At 39.0% G+C, this 26,993-nt stretch overlaps 1 long non-coding RNA gene across 3 annotated transcripts in view; it reads left to right on the forward strand.

Annotated features, from left to right (window-relative positions):
* LOC311519941 overlaps positions 1-26,993 on the forward strand; it is a 202,270-nt gene that overhangs the window by 72,192 nt on the left and 103,085 nt on the right. For all 3 annotated transcript variants that reach the window (XR_014711423.1, XR_014711424.1, XR_014711425.1), the window contains exon 2: positions 2,244-2,329. This is a non-coding gene — a long non-coding RNA (uncharacterized lncRNA). The remainder of the gene's footprint in view (positions 1-2,243; positions 2,330-26,993) is intronic.

Below are 26,993 nucleotides of genomic sequence, written 5' to 3' on the forward strand. Positions count from 1 at the left end.
GGTAGGGCTGGCCAGCAATGGTGTAGGGATTATATGGGGTGGCTAATTAACTTTTATTATATTTGTTGCTGAAGGTTTATTTGATTTGATATGAGTAATCAATGAATTGATTTGAGTTTACGTGGCCAGGTCATTGGATGGCTCTTTTATAGTAAAATAGCAAAATAAATAAATAAACCCACACAATTACCAAATAACTAAATAGGACTGCCTACAGATTTCCTGTCCCATGGAAATCAGTGGGGATTTAGATGTGTGCAGGGGCTGCCCACACATGTCACATTGCAAGACAGATGCCCCCAAAAGGAAAGCAAATAGTTAAAATATACATCTAAGCAATTCAGAAATGCAACAAATCAGAGAAAACAAGGAAATTAGAAGCAGAATAAGCACCAAAGGTGATGAAGAATATAAAAAAAGAACTAAAAAAAGACTGAAATGACGTTCAAGGAGTGAAGAGCAAAAAAGAAAGAGGATAGCTGGGGTTAACCTAGAGAAAGTTGCGTGCAAGAAGGAAAAAGCAGGGACAAACTGGAAGGGAAGGAGCAGGGAAGAGAGGGTAAAAAGGGAGAGATGTTGAAAATTAAAAAAAAATAAAATAATAATGGAGGCTACATGAGCCAGGAGCACAAGTTGCAATTCTAAAACCTTTTGGATTACTAGCACAAGAAGTCGTGTGTGTATTGTACCTTTCCTATTGTTCATAATGCATTAGAAAAGGTACCAGTATTTTCTCTGTCAACTCTAGATTGGATCTTAATCCTAGAAATAGCCTTCTGTAGCCTCACTCTTTAACTGGGGAAATACCAATTTGTATTAGTTTTGAAAAAATAGTTGCTGAAAATGTGGCAAGCTGAGGTGACGTTTTCAAGAACATGGGTTTACAATGCTGCAGGTTCATAGATGGGTTGAAAACAATAAGGGAGGAATATAATCCACACATCTCTTAAGGAATACTAATGTGAATATTATTTCTGAATGCAGCGGATAATACAAAAAGCCTTGGTGAGCATAAATGTTAAATAAAGAAGACAATGAGGATTTATTAATTGAGCCCTTAACAATTATAACTATAAAACCGATACTAGCATTCTCCTTTGCAGAAACACTGGTGGTTTTGAAACCTGAACATTCTTTGGAGCCTTTGAATAGTTAATGCCAACTGCAAGCAGATGCCAATTAGTCAATTAGATTCATTACAGACAGAGATTTATCCTGGTTTTGTTCTTCTAAACCTAGCTTTAACTTCATTTTAAACCTTTTAGATTAAAAAGATATCGAATAGTTTAGGATTATGTGATAAACAGATGCCGATGTCATATAGCTTCCCATCTGCTCTGTTCATTCTTTTGTAATAAAAGGCAAAAGCTACAGCTGATTGCTTAAGCAGTCTAATATTGGGGGACTCCAGGAACACATGGGATCAGTTTAGGTCAGGATCAAAACCCCGAAATTTAGCTGAACAGTAGCTTTCAAACCAAACTCCCATTTATTCATAATGTATTTATAAGTGCAGTTACAATGTGTCACTTATTCACTCATGTAGGGCTATTCCCCAATCTACTCTGGTATCAGCCAGCTTCCCATTTATGTCAAGGGAATGTCTGCACATGGATGTGGGCTATGTAACAGGGTGGCTTGCTTCATGGGCTGGAGAGTCTGGGGCTAAGCTAGCCTGGATTTCAGGATGAGCTCTACCTGAGTAGCATTAGGTAATTCCCTATAAAAGGGCAGCAGGTGGCTGTGGTTGGGGAAGGAGGAGGCGATGATACTGTTCAGGAGGAGCTGCAGCTGGCTTGGAGACACTGCTGCAGGGAGGAGTTTGGTTCCTGAAGAGAGACTGAACTGTGACCCAGCTCTGAGAAAGAAGGCTGGAAAACTCTCAACTAAAGGGGGAGCGATACTAAACTGGGGTTGGGCCCTGGTGGACCAGTGTGTACTTAGTGACAGAATAAATTGGACCCCAGGTGGGGAATGTTTTAATTTCCTTTGGACTGTTGAGAATTTAAGGTGCCCTGAAGAAGGGAGAAAATAGAGGCATGGCACTGCAGTGGCACTCTGGCTACAAGGGAGTGGATGGGAGGCAGCCAACTGTTACAGCTGGTGTAGTCAGCCGGCTCTCTGAACCCCCTCCTATCAGGGAGGGAAGTGGTAGTGGTTCAGTGGCAGAGAGCTAGATGAAGGAGACACTGCACCACTTGTGACAACAGCAGACCCAAATTTTTCTCTTGCAACTTCTACAGGATCAGCAGAGGCAGCAGGTGGTGTTGCGGGTGACTCAGCAGAATCAGCAGCCGTGGCAGGAGGCCCACCGCCATCAACAGATGAGGTATGCCCTGGCTTTCTGTTTGGAGAGGTGGGTGACAGCTTATTCGTGGGGGGTTGGTCACATCAGAAATGGAGGAAAGTGAAGGATGGACCAGGAGGGGAAGGAGAAGGTTGTTATAAGTGTGAAAAGGTCAGGTACGAAGGCAAGTCTGCCTCTTGAAGAAGCAAGTGGGGAGAGTTATGCAGGCCAAGGGTGTGATTGGTGATGGACAAAATAGTAGTGAAGTGTGTGGAATTCTCACTGCAAACATTGAAAAGTGCTGTGAAGTTTGTGAAATGTTGGCAATGGAAAATGTCAACCTATTTAGAGTGTTGAATCTGTTTTTGAAATATTGCCTCTTCAGAAGAGAGATTTTACAAACTCTAACTTGCCAAGTGTACCTGTTACCATAAACAGACCCAATCAGGTAGTAGTGATATTAATGGGAACACCCTCTCTTTAGTTGATGCTCACTGGGGAAATCTGAGACATAACATAATTTTCTGTAACTTTTTCTTAAAAAACCAACAACCCCGGAAACAACAACCCTTCTCCTTGGGCACTGAAAACATTAAGACGCTATTGAGATAATTCTAAAACTGGGACAACATGGAGCTGGATGGGCAAATATAAGAATGAAATCTGTGATGACCAATGTTCTATGGACCAAACTGTGATAACTGAGTAGTGCTACCTTATTGCACAAATAGCCCCGCTGACTTCAATGGAGGTGCGTTTGAGTACGTGAAAGCATCGTCCCTGGCCCTGCATATGTCTGTCATTTTTTTTTTTTCATTTTGAATCTCTGCTAGAATTTTCACCCTCAGGTCACACAAATTGAAGTTGTGGAGATTAAAATCAATATCTACCAGTACATCAAATTTACAGGACTTCCAATATGTCCATCTCATTTTTGTGTCTTTTTTCATTTTTCTCTTTCTCTCATCCTCTAATTATGACCACTTCACATTGTGCTATCTATGCTGATTTTTTTCCCTCGTTGAAAGAAATGGTACTAGAAAGGTTCACAGTTCACTCATACTTTACATTTACTTCCGGATTCCTCTTTTTACAATTTAGTGGTATCAGTAATATGGGGTTCCCTTAATGTTGTCAGTAATTAAGGACAAATGGAAACTCTAAACTTAAAATTTCTCTCATTGGAAATTTCCAGCTGCATGCTGTAAATTCAGCTTTAAATTCTCTCCAAGGACTAAATTAGGCCCTAGGGCGTAAGAGTAATTCTAGTTGTGATATAAAGTGCCAATATTTACTATACCACACTGTAATATCAGAGATTACGTTATCTAATTTAAATGTAAGCTGTCCATATTCACTAGGAAATGCTGTGGCATCTTGAATTCTACTATGGTAAATGTGAGCAAATGGTGTCACTTTATTAGGGACCATTGCAAGCCAATTTAAAAAGTTACTTATGCACTTGAGACCAGATTTTTAAAGGTATCTAAAGATGCTGATAGGCACCTCATTGCTTTTGAAATTAACACCAGGTGCTTATCTGCATCTTTAGATGCTTAAATGCCATTAATAATCTGGTCTCTAGGAGCCTAAATTTAATAATTTTTCAGTTGTGTATAAATCACTTTCCAAAAAGGGGACTTTGGCCCGTCAGTCACTTAGGTGCTTTTGAAAATGTTACCCTAGGCCCATAAAGCAATGTTAGTTGCTTATAAAAATATGAGTGGGATGAACTTGCAGGGCAGTCAAAAAGGAGTTTGTCCTCATGAAGTTTCCAAAACTAGTGTTAAAAAAAAAAAATAAAAAAAACCACTACTACTTTTGCTCTAAATTTGTATTTAATACTGTGATCTTGTAAATGTCTCTGTCTGTGGTGAACTTGTGTTTGCTATGATTGGGACATTCTTCCAATATACTTTTCTGTGGGTGGTTTAGGTTTTTTTGTTTGTCACTTGCTGGTTACTCTGGAAAGTGAAGCTGTTGTTTGGGATCTATAATGGATTATGGCATGAGATGGAGCAGAGCAAACTCAAAACATTGTTACTTAAATGTAGCCCAATTAAAAATAGCTATGAATGTTCGGCATTAAAAGCAGGAGAGAGATCTCTGAAAGGTTTAAACAATTATTTGCAGTGCCTTGGGAGCACTGGAATGTGTTATATTATACAGCCATTGTACACGTCAGTTTTCTCCAGCTATGCAGTTCATAACCCAAACCAAATATCAGATTCACAGGTCAACAGACTGAAACCACAACACCTTTGTGAATTGAAGTTGTTCCCTTTTCTATCCCCAACAATTAGCCTAGGCTCCTCATAACTGACATTCACAAGGTTCTCACATGCACTTCCCTAACTTTGCCTTTGTAATTTACTACTAGATGACTCAAATTAAAATGTGAGGGATGAAGAGCCAGAGAAAAGCTCTTGTAGTGAAACGATTATTTGTGCTTACTGTAATGAATGCAGAAATTGCTGGAGAAGTATTGCCATTGTCTCAGTGGCATTGTTTGGCACTCTTTCTGTCTCCAGCTTTTCACTGTAAATAACTTCATTTAAGGCAGCAGAGTGACTCTGGATTGAAAGTAATGCAGCTGAGGTCAGAATCCGGCCCAGTACTTCTACTGTGTCAAGAATCAGATTATGGTAATACTATGCAAGATAGCAAATGATATTTGGATAAACCAGCTTATTCACCATTAGCTCATAGTCTTGTATGGTATAGTATACGTGCAAATGTTGCTCTGATATATCCTTCTACATCAGTGCCAGCAAAACCCTCTGCATTTCCTTCTGGTGTCCAGCTGGCCTTCTGTCTAAAGCCACTGCTCTTTGATCTCCCTCCTTTATGTTTAGTTTTGTTAGCTCATTAGCTGGTTGCCTGTCTTTTCCCAACAGCCCAAGGAAGAGACTTGTGTAAATGTACAGTGTTCCCTTTTTTGACTTGAAAATGCATTTCAGTTTTGTGCTAAGAATGGCTAAAGAAACAGGAGTGGTCTGGTGGCTTTCATGTGCTGATCATGTTTCACACAGGATGTGTTCAGAATTAAACATGCATATCTTGAGACTCCTGCCTGGACTTTGTGTTTTTAAACAAGGAAAAACTGGAGCTGTAAGTGAAATATACATGAGCCTGAGTTAGAAATTTCTACAATTACCTCAAAAATAGACAAACCCCTTCAGGTCAGGCATTATTCAAACTACCAAAAAAAAAAAAAATCCCACAAGTTTTTGCAGTTTTTTCTAACACTACTTAGAAATATAAAAGTAAAGTTTTTTTTCGTCCATTGCCAGGAACATGAAGTTACTGATCTTAAAGTACAAGACCAAGTGGATGCTAGATATCACTAGAGCTGTGTGAAATTTTCATAATGAAACCCCAAACTAAACATCTTTCTTTGAACTTTAAGCCTGAAAGAAAACAAAAAAAAACCTGACACTCACTGGGATCTTTTGCCATATCTTCTACTTCTCTAGCTTCCAGAGACAGAAAGAGGATTTGATTAAAAGTTCACCCTCAGGGGCCCAAGTTTGGTCACCAAGGTTTCATTTATGAAACAATGAAACTCAGCAGTTTCACAACAGAGCCAACTAAATTTGTCAGTTTTGTCCAAGTTTTACATGGTTTTTTTGAAGTTGGATGAACTTGAATCTCAGTTGTCACAAATCCAGGTAAATTAACTTTTGGTGTAGGTGCTGAAACTCAAGAATATGGAATTGAAGCAGGTTTTGCACAACACTAAATTACAGAGAGAGCCAGGGTAATAAATCAGTTACTCAAATAATACATATAAAACTATTTAATCTCTATGACCAGACAATATATAATCTTAGAAATGTAGCGTTGGAAGATACCTCAAAAGGTCATCTACTCTACTCTAACTTTTCCAATTGGAAAAGGTCAATGAAGGTGAACAGAAGAAGCTACTGTAGCAACAGTTCTTGTTCCCATGTTTAAAAGTTGGAAAGAACTGGAGAATTTGTGAAGCATCTGGCATTGGCCACTATCAGAAGGTTGCTACACTGGACTAGGTGGACCATTGATCTGACCCAGTATGGTAATTCATTAACATAAGAATGATCTGTTTTCTGCTCCCTCCAAGCAATCTGTATTCCCTTGCTGTTCAAACTGTCTGCTTTCAAAGGCTCTATAATAATTGTAAAACATCGAGGTGGACAGTCTTGACACATTCCCCTCCTCTGGCCAGAGTCCCTGTCCACTGTCAGTGTCCTTGACTGAGGTTTACAGGTTGATGTGAAATGCCCAGATTTCCTCACTAATCTAGAAGATGACTATTGAGCCTCATTGAATAGCTTTTCAGCATTAAAAAATAGTAACATAGAACAAGATTTATTTAGCAAGACTTATTGATTAACATTAAGTATTCATCTAAGGTAGCCTGAGAAGTTATGCCCCTTCATATAACTGACTGATTTGTTCTCTTTAGTTATTTTTTATTTAAAAACTCCACTGAATATTTCTAAGTTATTTATTTAAATAAAATTGATCTGTCAAAGAACCCATGTTATCTGGTTCGAAGAAATGAAATAGTGGCCTCATTTAAGATGGAGTGTGAATCACCTGATAAAACCATAGCAATGAAAGAAATTAAGTTTGAAACTGTACGGGCCAGTGGAAGATAATACACACTGGCACTGAACCTGCCATTCCCATGTGCATTCCTCAGCTGTCTATCAGGAAGACCTTATCCCCTGGAATACCTCTAGCCAATGTCACTCCCCACTGCCACCCCTAAAGCGTCGGCCTCTGAAGGGATGTGGTACTAGATGGTCATGGAGCAGAACTGTGGTCATTACCTCCTACATCTGGATTTGTCTGGTGCTCCCTGGGTACGTAGACTCAGCAGATCAGAGTTCTGCTGACATACTCAGTTTGAGGGGCAGGATTGGCCCTCAAAAATATTGTTTTCATTCTGGAACCCACGGAGCACTTTGCTTCAGAAGCAGCTCCTGCAGGCAAAATACACAACCGCCCTACCAAAAGACTCCAAGCCCCAAGCTAACTTCTTGATTTGTAGGAGTGTTTTAGTCTGCCACGTGACTGATCTTTGAGGATGTCTCCTTTCAACTTTCATAGTAAAAGTGAGAAAATAAAGCAGGAAATCATGAGACTCGCTCATTCCCACTGGATTTCCCAATAATTGTAATCCTCTCTCTTTTTGTTCAAACTTCAGCTTGACTTTTTTTCTACATACGTGAAGCTTTAGTTCTGATGTACTTTGAAGCGTTCAGGATTTAGATGTACCTCTGACTGGGCTAAGCCTTCCACTGTAAATCTTGCCTTCCAGTCCCATGCTTCCCCATATGTACAGTAGCGGAGTTGCAATGCATCAGGACCACACAGTGTGATGCCCAAATTGGTAACAGCATATGTCTCAGACATTCATTAGCCCCTGTTATGAGATCATTTTTGCCATTTTTCAATCAGGCCTTCTGTTTGAAATTAGCCAAATCTTTATGTGGCTGTGAAAATCTAACACCTGGCATTTGGAAGCTTATTACAAATCTGCTACATACTTAACAGCCAGTGTTTTAAACAAGCTTGCATGCCAGTTGAAGTGCTGCTTTCATGACCTATTTTTAGCTTGATTCAGTATCAAACAAGACTTAACATGTCAGAGGCTTGAGCCACCAGAGTAAGAAGAGACAGAAATATGGGTGCTGCCTAAATTCTGTTCTCTCATTTAAAAATCTTGAGGATAAGAATGAATTTGAGGGTTGCTATACTTAAACAGTAAAGCACACCCCACTGCAATTTTATCTATTGTTGTCATTGATACTATAGTCACTTCCTGAAGCAGAGTAGTTTGAAAACGAACCCCAAACTTGCCAAGGTTGAAACTAACTCTTCAATGTGGTATGCTGTAGTTGAGCCAATAGGCTTAACACCCCTAATATAAGAGGTTTTAATCTTAAGGCAGTGTGGAATAGACAAGGACTCAGCAGACTTTGGTTCTATTTCTGGCTTTGCCACAGGCCTTTTGGGATCTTGGGCAAGTCACTTCACTACTCTGTGCCTCAGTTTCCCCACCTGTAAAATGAGGCTAATGATACTTATCTCCTTTGTAAAGGAGTTCCTCACTGATAGATCTCAAAGCACTTTACAAGAGAGAGGCATTATTATTTATATATTAAGCAGTTCAGTATATTAACCTTTCTTGTCTGAATATACCGTTAGACTGGTTTCATTTGCCTGGTATCGTGTGGCTTGGCTCACCTGAAATGGTCCCCCTCCTTACAGGACCCCCGCCCCGAGCCCCTCTAACAAGCTTCATACTAGCTTTTTAAAACCAACTTTCTGGGAGAGGCCCAGTGTCTTTCTACACCACTCTCGATAGCCACAGGGATAGAGCACCACACTAACAGAGAATACTCAGTGGGTAACTCAGAAGGGGTTCTTCCATCGCTGTACTAAGTCCACTTCTCTGAAAGGCAGTAGCTAGGGCAACAGAAGAATGGGGCTCAGGTTGGCTTAACACGCCCGAGTGATGTACGTAGGTTGACCTAACTTTCTAGAATAGACTCAGATAAGGCATAGGAAGAAAGAACTGAACTCTGACTCAACAAAGGTCTTTAACTAAATAGTATTAGTAACGCAGAAATGAGGGGCAAAGGAAATAAGCGCTGGGAGCAGAACCTCAGCTAGTGTAAACTGTGTGAGTCTCCAGAATAAGAGAGCTATGTATGTAAAGTTGAGGACTATTTTGCACCTTTTTGATAAGGGGCTTCTATTTATAGAATGTTTTTACTTTTAAATAAGTTTATTTTTAAAGTGTGTGTGGTGTTTGTTCTCTTCTCCCCCCTCAGCCATAAATCCACATTCCCTAGTCTCACTGATCACTTCCTAGGCTGAGGCTTGAAGGTAGGTTTACAAGAGTGCTTTTCAGCTAAGAAATTCTTATTTCTTATAGCTTTGAATTTGGGCCATTAAATTTCAGTGGGATTTACTCATGCTTAAAGTACCTTGCTGAAATAGGACCTACATTAGAGAACACAAGAGATGTGCTTCACTGTTCTTCTATTCCAGGAAACAGTCTAGCTCTAATATGAGTTAGTCTTGTTAATTAAATATTTAACCTTTTTTATATAATGGATACAATTATTTCAATTTATTTTGTATTTAAAAAAATGAGGGATCGCTGAGCCTCAAACAGATCAGTGGTTGAGTTCAGATCATCTTTGCTATGACAACTGGGCTGGAAAACTGACAATTTTCCCTTAAGATTTGAATCAGCTGCAAATACCTTAAAAACGATGTGTTATGATATTTTGGCATCCCACTTCTGTTTCAAACTGGAACCAGTAAATTAGGAGCACAAACATCTTTAAAATTTTGCCCCACTTTTTCCAAACTCATAAAGTTGAGTTCAGTTTGAGAGAGACAAAATCGGAGGCTAGCTTTTACTGGAGCCAGTTCACACATCCCAGATCTTTCCTTTCCTTGCTCACCCTCTCTTTTGCTCACAGCTGACCCCTTTAAACAGCAAACCTTGAGTGAGACGTGAGATTCCCTAAAGACATATGACCACATTCTACTGTTACATCTGGGCAGCTCCACTGAAGTCTGTGGAGTTGTCTGAGCAGAATTTGGTCCACAATATTTTCTTCAATTAAATTTTAATTGAAAATAAGACACTGGAACTGGCTTAATTTTTCATTGCTAGTAAAGTCTATAATCCTGGCAGCAGTGGCCAAAAACTGGCTGATCTATAGAAAATAAAAACCATTCCTTTCACTGGTATAGCTGCCTTGTTACCCACTACTGCCAAAAATTACAACTCTCTCTTCAAAGAGAATACCTAATGAATCACAGAATCCCATGCTTCAATTTATTTGTATTATAAGAGCTAAAGCTAGCTTTGGAGCCTGGCCTGTCTGCTTCTCAGCTAATTAAACTGACACTGTATACAAAGATGGGTTTCTCCCCCACCCCACTCCCGAATAAATAAATATATATAAAATTCAACTATTTAGGCAGATAGGACCAGATCCACAAGAGACTTAGGTGCCGAAGGCCAAGTTTTAGCACCCTAAGTCTGAGTTTTAGGCACCGCTGTGATCCACCAAGCCCCTGCCTGGCTGCCACCTAACCTGTTAGTGTCTAAACTTTTTTTTCTTTTAATTGGAGTGTTGAGATCCTTTACATTACAGGAAATAACATGTAAGATTCAGGACCACTTGGCTGTGTTAAGAATTATTTGTGCTTGCACGTGAAGGTGATGGAATGTTTGTCATTTTCTGTATTACGCGTCCTCCTCCCTAAACAGAAACCCACAAGGCGGGGTTGGGGCTCTGAATGAAGAAATGTCTGAGGCTTATTCCACGGATTTTTGGATAACCTTGCCAGCTGCTATCTACTTGCCAGACATGCAGGGAATAGATAGAAGAAGGCTTTGGAGCCGGAAGAGCACAAGAAGACAAGTTAAAGTAAAAACATATAACAACTTAAGTTATTACCAAGCAATATTATATAACAATGAAAAAGCAACAATGATCAAACACTTAACACTATAAACAAAACTAAGCCATAAATTCTGGAAGGGGTGGGCTGGATAGACACACTCTGTCAATCTTTTTTTTTTTTTTAAACCAGCATCCTATTGTTTTCTCCCATACCACAAAGTGGTAACTATATTGGAAGGAGACAGAAAGGGAGCACACATGCCACAAACATTGTATTTCTTAACCTGGGTATATAAAAGATATGCCTGGGTATTATCCTCTATTTTGTAATCTTTTTAGTTCGCCAAACCAAACCCCAGAGTATTGATGCTCCAGCCTGATACACTTGGTGACGCATTGTATGGTGTGAGGATTACTCCCTTATGGTTCATGCTGCCTCCTCTTTTTAGTTTACAACTAAACATTTAGTTTCCCTTTCCCATATTAAACATATAACTAACTAGACAAATCTAACTACTCCCACAAACTGTAAATTACTGAACCAAAGAACTCAACACATAATCCAATTGAACAAATGACTCTTCTGTATTAAACATGAAGTTGTGTACTAAAGGGTTTGAGTTATAGAAGGTATTATGGAGAAGTTGAGGGAGGATGGAGCAACAAGGGGAAAGTATGGGGGAATTAAGTGGTGGAGAGAGGGTATAATAGGGAGAGGAAGGCAGGAGACATGGGGAAAGGATTGAGCAGTGGCAGGGTGAAGGGGGGAAGTAAGAGGTGATAGGGAGTACAGACACCACTGTCCATGTAGCTCATCAACCCGTGTTGGTCTGCTCCATTGTCCCACAGGGTGTACAACTACATTGCTCATCTCCTGTGCCGCGTTCCATGACACCTGGCAGGGACGAGAGCTGTCTCTTGCACTTCTAGTACTGGAATGTCAAGCTGCTGGTCTTTGAGGATGCACTGCAGTAAGACACAACAGAGTTTCCCAGTAGCACCAATTTTAAAAACCAGAATTGGAACCCTCTAATTTCTACAGAGTAACAGGGAGCTGCACCACCCCCGATGATCTCTTTGGTGTAAATCCATGCTGACCTAACACACGGGCCTGGTATAATCCCAACCAAATGGTTCATGTTGATCTGTTCTTGAAACATTTGATAAACTTCCCTAAATGAATTCCCCATCACAAATACAGGAGCAGAGGCACTTAATATTACTAATACACAATTTAAATAAATCCTTTCCAGTCAGTTCATCTTTTTTTAGATTAATTTTGGGATGAGGTGTTCCCTTAACGCCCTTACTGGGGTGCTGCTTTTTCAGTCATTTGATGAGAACTAATGTCCATGTCCCAAAGTTAAAGTATAAGCATGAAGCAGAAGAGAGGGCCCAAGTCAGTTAGTTAGTTACAGTGATGGATAAGTTCATAATTGCAGGTAGGCTAAACAACATAACTGGGAAGTAAACTTGGTATAAAAAAATCTTCTACTTCTTGTAGTTTTTGGAACAGATGCACTTCCATACCAATCCTGACAAGAAACTCAGTTACAAACTTTATCAAATATTGGAGCCTTTGGTGCTTGACAAGCTTCCCTTGCTCTTCTAAAGGTTGATCTGTGTTCAACCAGATCTCTTGAAAAATCATTCTTGTCTTGTTGTATCCTCCTCCCTCCCAACAGTTCTCTTTTTCCCCACAAGCTAGCTGCATTATTTTTTCTTTTACATTGTCAGATTTCTCAGATTGAATAAGTGCATGAGGTTTGGTATTTGAGGCTGGTTTAGGAGGTAGGGACCTATATGCTTTCTCTAAATCCAATTTTAAAATCAGGCAGGTTGAGCATTTCTGAAAGGAGTTGAGGAATAAATTCTAGAGGGTTGTCTTTTTCTGCTCCTTCAAGTACTCTTAGAGTGGAGAAACCTTCCCCTGAGGTTGGCTAATTTAGATTAAAGAGAAGATAAACCTGTCTCTTCTGGGCAGAGAGCTCTTCTTCCTGATCTTCCACTGATAGTCTCCCTTCTTCATTCACCCATCTTGTCAGCTTTTGAAGAGAGAAGTTAATTGAGGTAACAGGTAGTTGTATTGTAGCTTGATATCTACTGTGTTTGCAGCACCTTTCTCTATCAGAGGCATCATAGACACAGCTATGCAGTAGCCATCTTGTTTGGAGGGTGGGGGCCTCTGTTCTCATTGATTGTTGGTTTGTTTGGCTGGGATTTTTTTTTGGCTGCTTGTAGAGCTCCCAATAAACAAATCTTTGCCTTTTGACACGTCAGAGATTTTGGAGAACCTCTTCAGTTACTGGGGGGACAGGTCAGTTGGGCCCTGGTCTCTGGCTGGAAATGGATATTAGCAGATGGCTCTGGAGCTCAAAGGACCACCTTCTCCATGCTGCAGAGCACTCCCTGGAGTTATATTTATCTTCGGCAAGCAGAACATTCTGTCTTCTCACTGTAGCAATAAAAAATTATCAGGACATCCCTGAAATAACTATTACCTCAGCTCTTAATATCCGTGGCACAGCCTTTCAATTTGGCGAGATTGCAGAAGAGATGAAGATGATTTCCTATATCTTGGTATCCTCTCCAGAAGTTTTCTGTGAATTGTCTATTTTATTTTTCAAGACCATTATGTGAAAACATGCTATTTTTCCACTGGTATTCTTACCATAAGGGAGAATTTGTTCTGTTCATAGTGGCTAGCATTACACAATCTAATACTCCGAAGATATTCAGTTGGTGGTTCAATTCCTTTCTCCACCCTAGCCTGACATTGGCCCTGATCCAGCAAGGTACCGAAAACAATACCTTCTTTGATGTCATTGAGACCAATCACATTCTTTAATGAGACTATTTACATGCTTAAGATTTGCACACATTTGTATACCTTGTTGGATCAGGGCCATTGTCAAAACTGGTCTATAGCTCTGAAGAAGAAAGTATATACAACCTGCCTGCTTGTTGTTTTTTCCAAAGAACTGATTATCTTTAATTTCCTTATGTAGTCCTACACTACAGCTAAATCTAATTTCACCTGTCTAACTTACAGTCCTCTTGGAGGACTTCAACTCAATTTTTAAAATAAATGTATTTTATATACTTTAATCCTTTTTTAAAATGAATATTCACATATCATTTTTGTAATATTTTTTCCAGCCACTTTTTCCTCCCTGGAGTCAAGTTTTTGACTCTTTGTGTTTTACTTTCCAAATAAGGGCTGAAATTTTTCTGAGCAATATGGTTTGCCAGGAAGTAATGATGTGATAGGTTAAGCAGCAGCTGAATACATCTGAATTGCAACACTGAGCTTAGATAACCCCCAAATTAGTGATGCCTGAATGAATATATATATATAATATAAAAAATATTTTAAATATATATACTATATAGCATGTGGCTGTCCACTTAAGGTTCCCAGTACAAGTCTAGTCTGTAGACTTAACTTAAATTTGTTTTGATGGCAAACTTAGTCTCTGGCAGTCAGTACTTCACATCAGATTTGGCATAGTAGGCAGGGTCTGCTTAGGTAAGACTCCATAGGGGTAGCAAGGGAACTGAATCACTTTTCACCCCCGTGAGGTAAAGGGGCGTGCCTCAGTCAGCGCTGAGGGAGCTGGTGGAGTTCATATTGCAGCTGCCTGCAAATGAGCAAAATGGTGAGCTCTCAGGTGCTGACAACGTTAGCCATCGCGCGCTCAAATGTTTTGTTTCCCCCCATACCCTACCAAAAAGAAAACCGAATTAAAATATATTGTACTTTAGATAAGTGAGCAAATGGATGTGGAATCCAAAATGCTATAGACTATGCATCATATGTTAACTTGGCTTTGCTGTTTTCCCTGTAAGTTCATTTCAGAAATGAAAACCCCTGGGCTGTCAATCTGATACTTTTCACCAATGTGAATATCACTTAGGAAGAATGTAAAAAGAAATGACATTTGCTTTCTTGGACTATAACCATGGTTTGGAAGTAGCTAATTTAAGGCTTTAGTTTCCTGGTCCTGCAAATAGTTAGGCACGTGTAATTTTATTCACCTGAGTAATCCCACATAGATGATTAGTTACGTACCTGTGTAATAGTTTGGAGGATCAGGGCCTTATAAAACCCATATTAAAGTGACACAACCAGGTTGAAAATCATATTTTTAAACCACAAATGCCCATGGTTTTGAAGACAATGCAGCTACTCCAATTTATACCATATGAAAATCTGGTCCATATGATGAGACTGTGCAATAGTAATATAATTAACCTTTTGTCCTTTGTGGGACTAGACATTTTCACTAACTGTATTGTAAGAATACAGAGGCTTTTAGGAGCTATTTCCCAGAAATTACAACTCTGATAAAATAGTTGGTTTCCCACCCACCCCCTCTTCCCAGGTCACTAAACAGCCTCATTTACATCTCACACCAACTGAAGTCGGTGGGAATCTTTGTATCGACTTCAACAGATGTTTTGATCAGGCTCTTAGGCTGCAGTGAGACTCCATCCTGAACATAGGTCTGAAAGTCATCCTAGCCTACAGCCATAAAATAACAAGGGATAGATTGTAGGGTGATCAGATAGGATATGCGAAAAATCGGGACGGAGGTCGGGGGTAATAAGTGCCTATATAAGAAAAAGCTCTGAATATCAGGACTGTCCCTATAAAAGCAAAAAGAAAAGGAGTACTTGTGGCACCTTAGAGACTAACCAATTTATTTGAGCATAAGCTTTCGTGAGCTACAGCTCACTTCATCGGATGCATACTGTGGAAAGTGTAGAAGATCTTTTTATACACACAAAGCATGAAAAAATACCTCCTCTCACCCCACTCTCCTGCTGGTAATAGCTTATCTAAAGTGATCACTCTCCTTACAATGTGTATGATAATAATATCACCAATGTGATATGTGTCAGCAATGCCCTTCTGCCATGTACATTGGTCAAACTGGACAGTCTCTACGTAAAAGAATAAATGGACACAAATCAGATGTCAAGAATTATAACATTCATAAACTTGTCGGAGAACACTTCAATCTCTCTGGTCATGTGATTACAGACATGAAAGTTGCGATATTACAACAAAAAAACTTCAAATCCAGACTCCAGCGAGAAACTGTTGAATTGGCATTCATTTGCAAATTGGATACAATTAACTTAGGCTTGAATAGAGACTGGGAGTGGCTAAGTCATTATGCAAGGTAACCTATTTCCCCTTGTTTTTTCCTACCCCCCGCCCCCTCCTCAGACGTTCTTGTTAAACCCTGGATTTGTGCTGGAAATGTCCCACCTTGATTATCATACACATTGTAAGGAGAGTGATCACTTTACATAAGCTATTACCAGCAGGAGAGTGGGGTGAGAGGAGGTATTTTTTCATGCTTTGTGTGTATAAAAAGATCTTCTACACTTTCCACAGTATGCATCCGATGAAGTGAGCTGTAGCTCACGAAAGCTTATGCTCAAATAAATTGGTTAGTCTCTAAGGTGCCACAAGTACTCCTTTTCTTTTTGCTAATACAGACTAACACAGCTGTTACTCTGAAACCTATAAAAGCAGGACATCTGGTCACCCTAGATAGATTGTGACTGGCCTTCGTGCTGGTGTTCCAGAAGAAAGGGCATAAGGAGCCTATCTTGTATGTCCTATGGCCAGGGACAATCTCCGTATACCCAGCACGTTTCCTGATAGAGGTAGGACACTCCTTGAGCACACCAGGGAACTTCCCTAACCCCAGAGTAAGACCATTATGACCTAAGCTAACAAGGCTGGAATCAAAGGAAAAGCTCAGAATGAGGTCACTCTATTTTCAGTCCAATGGGAAATTATTTTTTTTTCTTTTATGGTGTGAGTTGTGGCTTGGGTTTTTTATTTTTATTTTTATTTTTTCTGGAAAGACCTAGGAGAAATGGGCAGCATGGACTGAGATCTGTTAAAACATTATTGAACTGCTTCTTTCCTAGACGTTTTTATTATTACGTTTAGATCTATTACCAGCAGGCCTGCCCTGAAACTAGTCCTGGACCCATGTGAGCAGACCTATTGAGAACAATGGAACTACTCATGTGAGTTAAGTGTGTGTTTTTAGGACTGGGGCCTTAATGAACACAAGTCAAAAATAAAGTAACACTTGTATCAGAGATTTAGTTCTTTTATTATATGTAACAACACTCTCAGAAACTAAACAGACAGGCAGCTTTGATCAAAAATAAAACCGGTTCAGTAGTGGTAAGATGAACGTGAGATTTCTGACCTAGGAACATATATATATATAATTTGTCAAAACATTGTTTATTGGCGAGCACTCCAAATTCAGGGGCTGATTAATAGTCCCTCTGCTATCTGACCAGTATCATTTCCAGGAATGAGGCTAGTAATCCATCCAATCCTGTCTGATGCAGTGGTGTCACCTCTGGAAGCAATGTGACTGTGTAGTAGTTTCAAGACTAGAAAGAGCTAGTTTAACACCACCTTTTTCTCTCTGAAAGAAAGACCATTTGTTTAGGTGCCTCAATATGGACATAGGAACCTAATCTTAGACCCCCAAGTTTTAAAAACCTTGGCCTAAATTCTCTATCAAGAGAATACTTTCTCTGCACTGAGCTCATTCAGCCCATTTCCAGTTATACTAACACCACTTGACATTTCTCTTCCTGGATATCTCTTTTGTTGCTGTTACATCTGTCATTTGCAGGATAAAATGAACAAAGTTGGACTAGTGAGGATAGAACAACTGAAACTCTCAAAGGTAAATTGGGTGGCTCAGGAGAGATCCATCCAGATGCAGCTGCTGTTGCTTCAGATGCTGATATCGATGAAGGGATTGAAATGTCAGTTCAAGACAAGAGCTTGCAACAGAGTGAACAAGATGAATCCCAGGACAGTGTCTGGTTCTTAAATAAAAAGGACAGATGAATTTGTTTTTTTTCCTGTGTTAGTTTGCATGCTTTCTTTGGCAAAGAGAACGTGTTTGTTATGACTTAAATCGGTATAGGAGGTAATGCTATAAATTTTCAGTGCAGTCAACTGGATATTCATAACACTCAGGACCATTCTTGGTATCCCTGCCAGTCATCATATTGCTGTGCAGTGAAATTGACATTTAAGAAAACTGTATTTTGGGAGAATGTAGCCCATTATTACTAGCTAGACCAGAAAAGAGTTGGTTAAAGGCATTTTTTGTTATTGATACTGAGGAAGTACTTTACTGTTTTAAGGCCTTGATCCTGCAGTGTGATGCATGTGGAGGGACTTCTGCACCCACACACTGAAATCAGTGGATCTCGTGGGAAGGGTCTGTGCAAGATGGGCCCTGAACTTTGACTTGATTCTCTAAAAGTAAGCTCCCAAATTATTTTTCTAGATCTCCTTCATTGCTGTTAAAGGGAGACTTAAGGTTAAAAAACAAAAATTCACTTCTGTGGCTGTTACACCAAAGGGTAATAAACTCCTGAAAAGACCACCTACAAGAGGTGAGAAGATATTTTTCTGTGTGCCCTCAGGGTATGATTAGAAGCAAAAACAATGGTGCCAATTGTTGCCATTAGTGATTCAGAGAAGAAGTGGCCTGAGAGAACTCATTTCACTGAGGCCACTGAAAAGATATCAAATAACAGGAGTGGTAGCGTATGGTATATTTTTAAGGTTGCATGATAACTTGCATTCATCCTCAGGCCCCCCCCCCCCCCCCCCCAACTGGTTTTCACTTGATGATAACTTTGAGATTTCCCTCTTTCAGGATAAATGTTTCCAGGTTTGGTCTCTTCCCAAAGGTAAAATTTTTCTTTGAAAATGTTGGAAATTATTCAATGGTTTTGAACACAAGGATTTCAGGAAAAAAAATTTTTTTTCTCATTCTAAAAAGTTACCCTTTTTTTGAACAGCCTTATTGCCAAAGTAGCTGAGTATTGTGTGGTGAAATAGGATATAGAAATAGCCATTACTGAGGAATGGTACTACAGCTTTCATTGATCTGTAGAAAATTGCTTATGATTTGCCCAAGTTATAAGCCTTTGAAAATTACTTAACAAACATACAGAGCAGTGTCCTTGTCTGTCTTAATTCTGATCCTCAGGCAGAAAGGTTAAGATTAAAAACACACTCAAATCTTCCCAATCGCTGTAGAGTAAATTCTTTACTGGCCTCAGTTGTTTCACTAAATCCTCTGCTTTCATATTAGTATCCATAGGTGCTGGAACTAGGGGTGCTGGGAGTGCTACCCCAATCCCTGGCTTGAAGTAGATTTCATCATATACAAGGTTTACAGTTTGGTTCAATGGCTCTCAGCACCACCACTATAAAAATTGTTCCAGCACCCCTGTTAGTGTCTACAGTTGCTTGCAATTCTTATGCATTTTGAACACCAACTCAGATTGTAAACTTCACAGAATCATAGAAATTTATGGCTGAAAGAGAACTTCTCTAGCCCCCACCCTGCACGATTGCTCCCTCTGGTACATTCTCCAGTTCTACAGTGTGTTCCGTGTACTGTAGATTTAATTGACTCAAGCCTTGCACCATTTCCCTTGGAAAATTATTATGCTGTCCGGTAAACCTCAGAGTTATGAAAGTGTGTGAATTTATGCTGAAAGGTTTATTTTGAAGTGCATATGTGGTTTATGTAGGTGTTTGAACGCTTCTCACCTTAGCTACTTGGTGGGTAGCTGAATTGGGTAGCTGAATTATGCCATTGGTCAGGGAGAAATAGCTGATGAGAATAGTACAGGGTATTTTATCCCACTCCTACAGACAGGTTGGAGTTAAAGGGATTGGTCTAAGGAAATTTGTTGCCTAAGATGAGGGTCAGAGAAATGCATCCAATAAGCTTTCTGAGCCAGAGAATGCCAAACCTGAATTTTTGCTTTGGTATATTGTGAGCTATACAAACTAATAGGGTTACAAATCTGCCAAAACCATAATAAACTCCATTTTTATGTATTATAAAAATCTGTCAGTGTGCTTTGGAAAAAGTGACTTTTCCTGCAAAAAATCACATCTATAAAGTGTAAACCCTTCAGTGAATCATAATTGCCGGCAACATTGCTTAAGCCCCTTTCAATTATATTTTTTTAATCAAAAGAATTTGTTTCTAAATTTTGGTCTTATAACAAAACCTGGAGAGAAATGAAGTTATTCCATCTTTAGAAAAATGAGAACATGTGAATCCAAATACAGCCTATTTTGTTTGCATTGCAGTGTTACAATAAAATATCTTTTCATTCCAAAAACACTGTTTTCATGGATTCATATATTCTGAACTGGAAATATATATATTTTTGCTTCACACATTTCAAACACCATCAGGACACGATGCTCTGCTCTTTCCTCAGAACAAACTACCACTGGCTTCCCTAGGAGTTTGCCCTGATTTAAGGAACCAAAGACAGCTTAAGGTAGTAGACAGCTAAACCATCACTAAAAAGTATCATAGCAAATTTTATTGAGGCAAGTCAGCTGGTCTGCATTAAAAAAAAAACAAACACTTTTCTAAGTCCATTGTTTCGTTGTGCTAAATGTCATTTGCATTTGTTTGTCTCTTTTTAGGAAGTCACTAACCAAGATGAAATGTTGAGTACCTTTCCATAGGAAAGTTAAAATTTGGCTTTTGAATTAATATACTTACATACCATAAGCAGAGAATTAAAATTCTGTCTAGCACCTAGGGTAGAGTGCCTCTACTAGGAATTTCAAATGTAGCACTCAGTGACTTGGCAGACAAATATATTGGGTCATATCTTATTAACTATTTCTTTTCACTGATGTCTAGGACTAAATAGATTACTAAACGTAAATGAAGTAAAACAAAGAATTGTCATAATTTGGGAGAGAAGAATAAAAATGGTCAGTTTTGGGCCTGACCAACCTTAAAGATACCCTGTTTAAAGGCAAATAATAGTTTCATTATCAGGATTAAATTGGGTATGCTACTTTCTCACTAGGATAAAATAAACACAAAGGGTAAAATAAAAGAGAAGGTTGGTTACTGTCATGTTGGAGGATCTCTCTTTGAAGGAGAAATGGGGAGCATGTATTACTCCAGAGGTAACATACATTGGGAATTTATTTTAATGAAGTTGGAGTTGTTTTGTGTGTTTTTCTTTCCCACATACATTGAAACGTTGCTGTGGGTTTGTGGGATCAAGGCCACTGCCTCACTGTGTGGACTTGGTAAATCAATTACAGATACATTTTCAGAAGATTTTTAGTGCCTAACTTAAGATACCTAGCGTCTGGTTTTTCAGTGATGCCATGCACCCAAAATCAATAGCTACTTTTGAATGACAATGACTATTTATCTTTTGAGAGAGTGAAATAGTCAGGATTAGAATTTAGGAGTTCCTGACTTCCGGCCTTGTGTTCTATACAGTCCACATTTTCAGCTCAGATTTAGCTGCACTTAATTTTTGCATCTGCAAAATTGTGGACAAACTTATTTGTATGCCCATTTTAGGTCATCTAGTTGTATTTGATCTGCAGACTTAAACTTAAAATATGAAGTTACCTGAATTTTGCCTGCAAGTATCTGGCACATGGTTTGAAAATCTTGCCCTACAACAGTTCCACTCTACTATCAAGGCCAGTATTCTGCAGCTCCAATGCATCTAAATATTGCTTTTATTACAAAAGTACATTTAATACAAATGTCCCAGAGTACACTGGAAACAAATTAAAAATTTATCCAAGTAGAGCCAGTTATCCAAATAGATGAACTGTGAAGCTGAAAGGTGTATAGCAATCCCAGTGCAGGAATCGGTGGTGAAGCAGAACAGGCCATATTCTCCTTAGTATACTATAAACTATTAAAACAACTGTATGCTTAAACTGTTAAGTCCTAAAGCTGCAAGTACGCAGAGGGTTTGGGTTCAAAGCCAAGGTCAATTCACTCGAAAAATAAGCCTGATGGTCTCAGCCTCATCTTTGTTTGTTCCCTTCTCAAAAACACCACAGAATTCAGCATGGTTGGATATCTCTGCTCAAGAGGCTGTGATCAGACAGAGCAAGGAATAAGGTCAGGAATGAGGTACATAATCACCAGCATGGGCTCCTACACACTGTCTCCTTGGAGCCAGTCCTGTTAGCCCCTCACTGTTTCAAGCACTGAATTTATTCAATAATGATTAGAGAAAACTAACTATAGGATCCACATAAATCATAGAAGCAGCCATGTTTCTTCACAAGGGCCAGTGTCTGAGTTTGAAACCTAAATAAAAATTTAAAACTGATTCCTTAGTTACTTGTACTTATTTTAAAAACTAAATATTCATCTTTTGGAGAAAGTGAGCATGTTCAGTGTTATGATTAAGAGATAATGGCCCTCACAGAGGCTGTTTTAAACCACTTGTGATGGTGCACCACAACTGTTAAGCTGGCTTAACTGTCTCCCTAGGGATTTTCCGGGTGTGGGGAAGTTGCCAAGTAGAGCAGAGCTGGCATAGCCAGCCCACCGCAGCGTAAGGGGCGTACTGGAGCACTGCTATATTCTGGTGAGTCCTGGCTGTCAAAATGGTATGTTTGCCTGAGGCTGTCCTGCATTGCTTCCTGGGACTAGATGAGCCTCCTTTGGCCCAAGGATCAGGGAGCTGCAAAAATGCCTATAAACTGCCCTAGGCATCCCCTGGCCATTCCTAAGGTTCTGGCCAAGTGACTTTAGCATCGAATGGCAATGACATCAGCAGTCTTTTATTTACAAAAAGACCCATTGTACGGGCATAATCATACTACTGTCAGGGCTGCAATTCATAGGCAGAAATCCTCCTCCTACCGCCCCCCCCAATTGAACTCAACTATCAAATTGTTATCATGGTTCAAATAGTTCCTGAGCATGACACAGACTGACCGAATATTTGATTATTCCACATCTTTCATGGAAAATGTATTCCCTACAACTGATTTAAAGGCCTTTTTCTTTTTAGGTCAAAGGAGGTATCCAAACTAGTGATTAGAGCAAAGGCATCTAGTGTCTTACTACAATAAAACCTGGGTCTACTCCTGACTCTGCTATTGACTCCTTGTGTGGCCCTGGGACAAATCACTTAAACTTTCCATGGCCAGCTTTGACCACCTGTCAAGTAGGGAGAATAATGCTCAGCCACTTTTGTAAGGTGCTTTATAAATGCCAAGATTATTGTCATTATTTATTGCAGTCCAATGAAGTCCTAGAAAGAAAACCATTCGAGGCTATCCTAAAATTTACAGTGAGTGATGGCTGTTTCAGAATAAAGTCTCAAAGGATATATAACCTTGTTATGCTGCCATATGGGGTGATAAAACTTTTACTCCAGTCTAGCTATGAGAACAGTTTATAGCTGTAATCTAACCACCCCAAAAATGTCTACTGAGATGGTCACTTAGGAATGGGATTCAAGTGTTCAGTCACCAGTTGAAAATGCAGCAGCCGTTACCTCAGAAACAGAGGTTCTCAGTGCCAGGGTGGACTGCATCATCCTAATAGTTATCTCTGACTGTGCTAGCAGCTTATGTTGTGGTGTGCTGTACTGATGTGAATTAATTTTCTAGACTCTGGTCTCTGTGACGGCTGATAGAAATGGAATAGTCACTGCCTCAAGTTGTTGCACAAGTGCTCTCGTTAACAAACGAGGAAATGCACATCATCGTTTTGTTTACACAAGTACCCGTGAGGCATGTGCACATCTTTAATGTTTTGTTACCCCCAAAAGACTGAGGACAAATGTCTACCATTTATCACTCAGTAATATATTTCCAAGTGCCAAGTTTCACAAGCTGTTTTTAATTATGTGAAGAGCAAAGCCGTTTACACTGAAATAGTTAAGAGCCCTCTTTTGATTAAAAAAAAATCTTAAACTCATAGAAATTAGAGATGGAAAAGTTTTTTTTTATATTGAATCATCCTAGTCCATTCCTCTGCCAGTACATTTCCTATTGTTTATGAGAAGTCTTTGTGCCAGTATCCCTTTGTTATACCAAACAAAAAAAAAACCCAAAAAAACAAACCACATCTCCTCAAGAAGATACTGCCATCTTTCTAACATGCTCGCTTTTAATTTGAACTAATGGTTCCCAAGTAGCTAGCGGACAGCTGGCCAGGCATATGGTACTGGCTTCTCTTCCTTATTTCCAGCTGCTAAACCGCATTAAAAGACTGATAAATTATATTAAATATTTTCCTTATATCGCTTTACCATGTAGTTTCTGCAGAGATGTCATGCAATTGTGAATGGCAGAGGAGGTGATCTGAACACACACAAATAATAAGGGGGAGAGTCCACAAAACAACCTATATATTAAATTGTGGTTCTCAGTATGAAAATGTTTGGGAACACCTGATCTAGACAACCACCACCATGAGAAGGTGTGAGTGACTTAGAGGATGATTTTGTTTTGTTTTGGTTTTTTTTAAACTGGCATTTCCTTCATAGAAACAAATGTGCCAATAATGTTATCACCTGACAAGGAGAGATTATACATTGCATTGGAAAAGTATCTTCTTTTCATGAATTGGCTTTTAAATGGTGTGAAAACCTTATATGGCACTAAATATTTTTAAATGGTAGGATGGCTTTGTTTAGCACTGAAAATAGAGCAGAAAACAGCATAAAACTAAACAATGCATAGCTGGAAAAATTAAAAAATTATGCTAATAGATACACTGATTGTTGTAGTCTTGTGACTTAAGCTTGAAGACATCTGGTGTGCCACTTAAACAGCTTAGTGGTGCCATTTATCTAATATTTAGAGATGGTGAAATGCACTGTGCTATCTTTCTTGGCAGTTGTCCCAGGCAAGAAAACATTCTTTTTACGGGATTGACAATACACAGGATTCTGTGGTACCCAAAAAATACATGTTGTGTATTACTTCCTGGTAAATAAGAAACAAATGTCTCTCTTGTTTTAATGGAGCCATCTTTCAATAACCCTAGAATCACCCACAAAATATATCACACACCAATTTAATTTATGTAAAAGAGGTTACAGAAGGACTTTGGGGTTGATTATATTTCTAACATTATGTGCAATGCATTAAAGTATCCAATATATACTTGGGGTATAATCAGAACAAAGCAATAATTTGTCATACTCGCTTTCCAATAGAAAGCTGGCTGAGTTGCCTGCTTTGGAAGGTTGTGGAAGCAACATCCAATCAAACTGCAGCAGCATCATTAGCTGCAAAAGGCAGATTAATAGCAGCAGGAGGAAAAGACTACCATGACGACTCTTTATTTTGAGTAGAACTAGTAGGGGGAGAGAAGTTTTTCTTTTACTTCAAAAACAAATTTCAATTATTTTTCAAGAAAAATAAACATTTCTCATATATGTTGACAATTTTTGTGGATGTTTTGTTGACAAGATGAAAAACCAAAACTGACCTTTTTTTACTTCTCAACAAGTGAAAAATGTTTTTTTTTTCTCTCTCTCTCTCACTCTCTCTCCTGAAATTTCTTTCAGGAAAATCCCAGACAAGATGTTCACGAACATGGAAACTTTATCAAGAAAATTTTCACTTCTTGAAAAAGCTATTGTTGTTGGAAGTTCAGCCAAAAACTTTCTACTAGCTGTAATATTAATTCATCACTGGGGCATATTTTCAAGAAGGATGTCAAGTCCCATTCATGTTCTGCACATGGAAATACACATTGACCTAATGAGGTGATATATGTCCCCTTTCCTCTCTTAATGATGAATTGTGTAGCTCTTTAAAGTCCCAGGAAGTAGTTTATACAGCACATATTTTATAAACTCAAATAGCAGGATAAAATGTAAACTTTGTACCCACCAATGAGCCATACTGATGGAGACCCATGGCAAAACTGGAGCTATGCATACACAAAGAGATGAACTCCCACACAGGTGGAAATGACAAAATCCCACGGAGGGCTTTCGTTGACACAGAAAAGATATTCAATGTCTAAAATTTACGTCTGTTGTGTGTGAGTGATTAGTACAGTAGCAGAATAGTTAATGTGGCTTTAGTCTAACAGGAAGAAGGCATCAGGAAAGAGGATTAATTAATATCCGCTTTTGATTTTAATAGTGCATGTCAATTTGTTTGGGGTCCTGGGGGGAAGCTGTGTATGCAGTAGTTGTAGCAGTTAGGTTAATAGTTTATATCAAATGAAATGCTAAACTTCAGTCTTAAATCACAAAGGTGTGGAGGGAGAGATGTGTGGTCTTAATGATGAATCCAATAAGAATACTATAGCTGCTGTAGCTGGAAAAATCTACATTAACAAGTTTGTTCGAGTTGTAAAAGTCTGAACCAATTATAGCTTTGCCATTTATTCCACAATTCAAGCTGCAGCTTCTTAGCATTAACATCAAGAATAACTTCAAATAAATCTCTTAGCCTTCAGCTTTAATGGACTTGGCTTTTAATAAAATGTTTATTGAAATTTAATTAAATATAGTATTGCTGACGACAGTCCCAGGCACCTGTCACGGTTCTATCTGCTAGATGGTCAGAAAAATGTCCTGCAGCATTGAAAAGAAATATATGAAACCCTCAGATACAAATTATTTTATTCTTAAGAGGACAGGTCAGTTAAAAAAAACTGATAGATTGAGATATTAGAAGATAAAACAAATGTTGATTTTACTGAACCTGAAAAATGTATTTAATAGAAAATTTAAAATTATTCTCTCTAGAAATAATCACTGTGAAAAAACATATGGATAACTTACTGAGTCTGTGAACTGATTCAGGAGACCTGACTTGATTTACCACTTTTTTCACTGCTTGACTGTTTTTAGCTGATAACTGGGGGAACAGAGGTTTCATGTCATTTTCTGTTTTGGGGAGACATTCATCACATTATGAACCCAGTTCTCTCACCCTTCCTCACTTTATTCCATGACTAGGTTCATTTGAACTACTTCCTATGTAAGGTACTTCCTGATGTAAGTCGGGGTGGCTGAGTCTGGCCAGTGCCAGGCTTGAGGTCTGTGTATTTTTTAACTAACTTTTACATGTGCATTTACTACACTTCGTGTTTTGAAATCAGACATTGCCTCTTTCAAATACAGTGTATGCCTTGGCAAAAGTGGACAAGCTAATATCTGTGTAAATATATGTGGACCTCAGGTTTCAATGTCTAGAAGGTTTTACTTGTATATAAATTACATACAAAATGCTACACATTAAAAGAACGTTAAGGTTGCAAAGACAAACTCTCAACAGTTGGAAAATGCTAGAATTGAGGTGGTCTGTGCAATCTTCATTCAGGTCCCTTGAGTGTATGCATTCTTATACAGGCCCAGCATCACTTAGGCAGTCTGGGGCAGAGTCAGGAATAAAACCCAGTCATTCCCGGACCCCA

Source organism: Lepidochelys olivacea (genome assembly GCF_965140295.1).
Source record: "Lepidochelys olivacea isolate rLepOli2 genome assembly, chromosome: 4".
NCBI lineage: Eukaryota > Metazoa > Chordata > Testudines > Cheloniidae > Lepidochelys > Lepidochelys olivacea.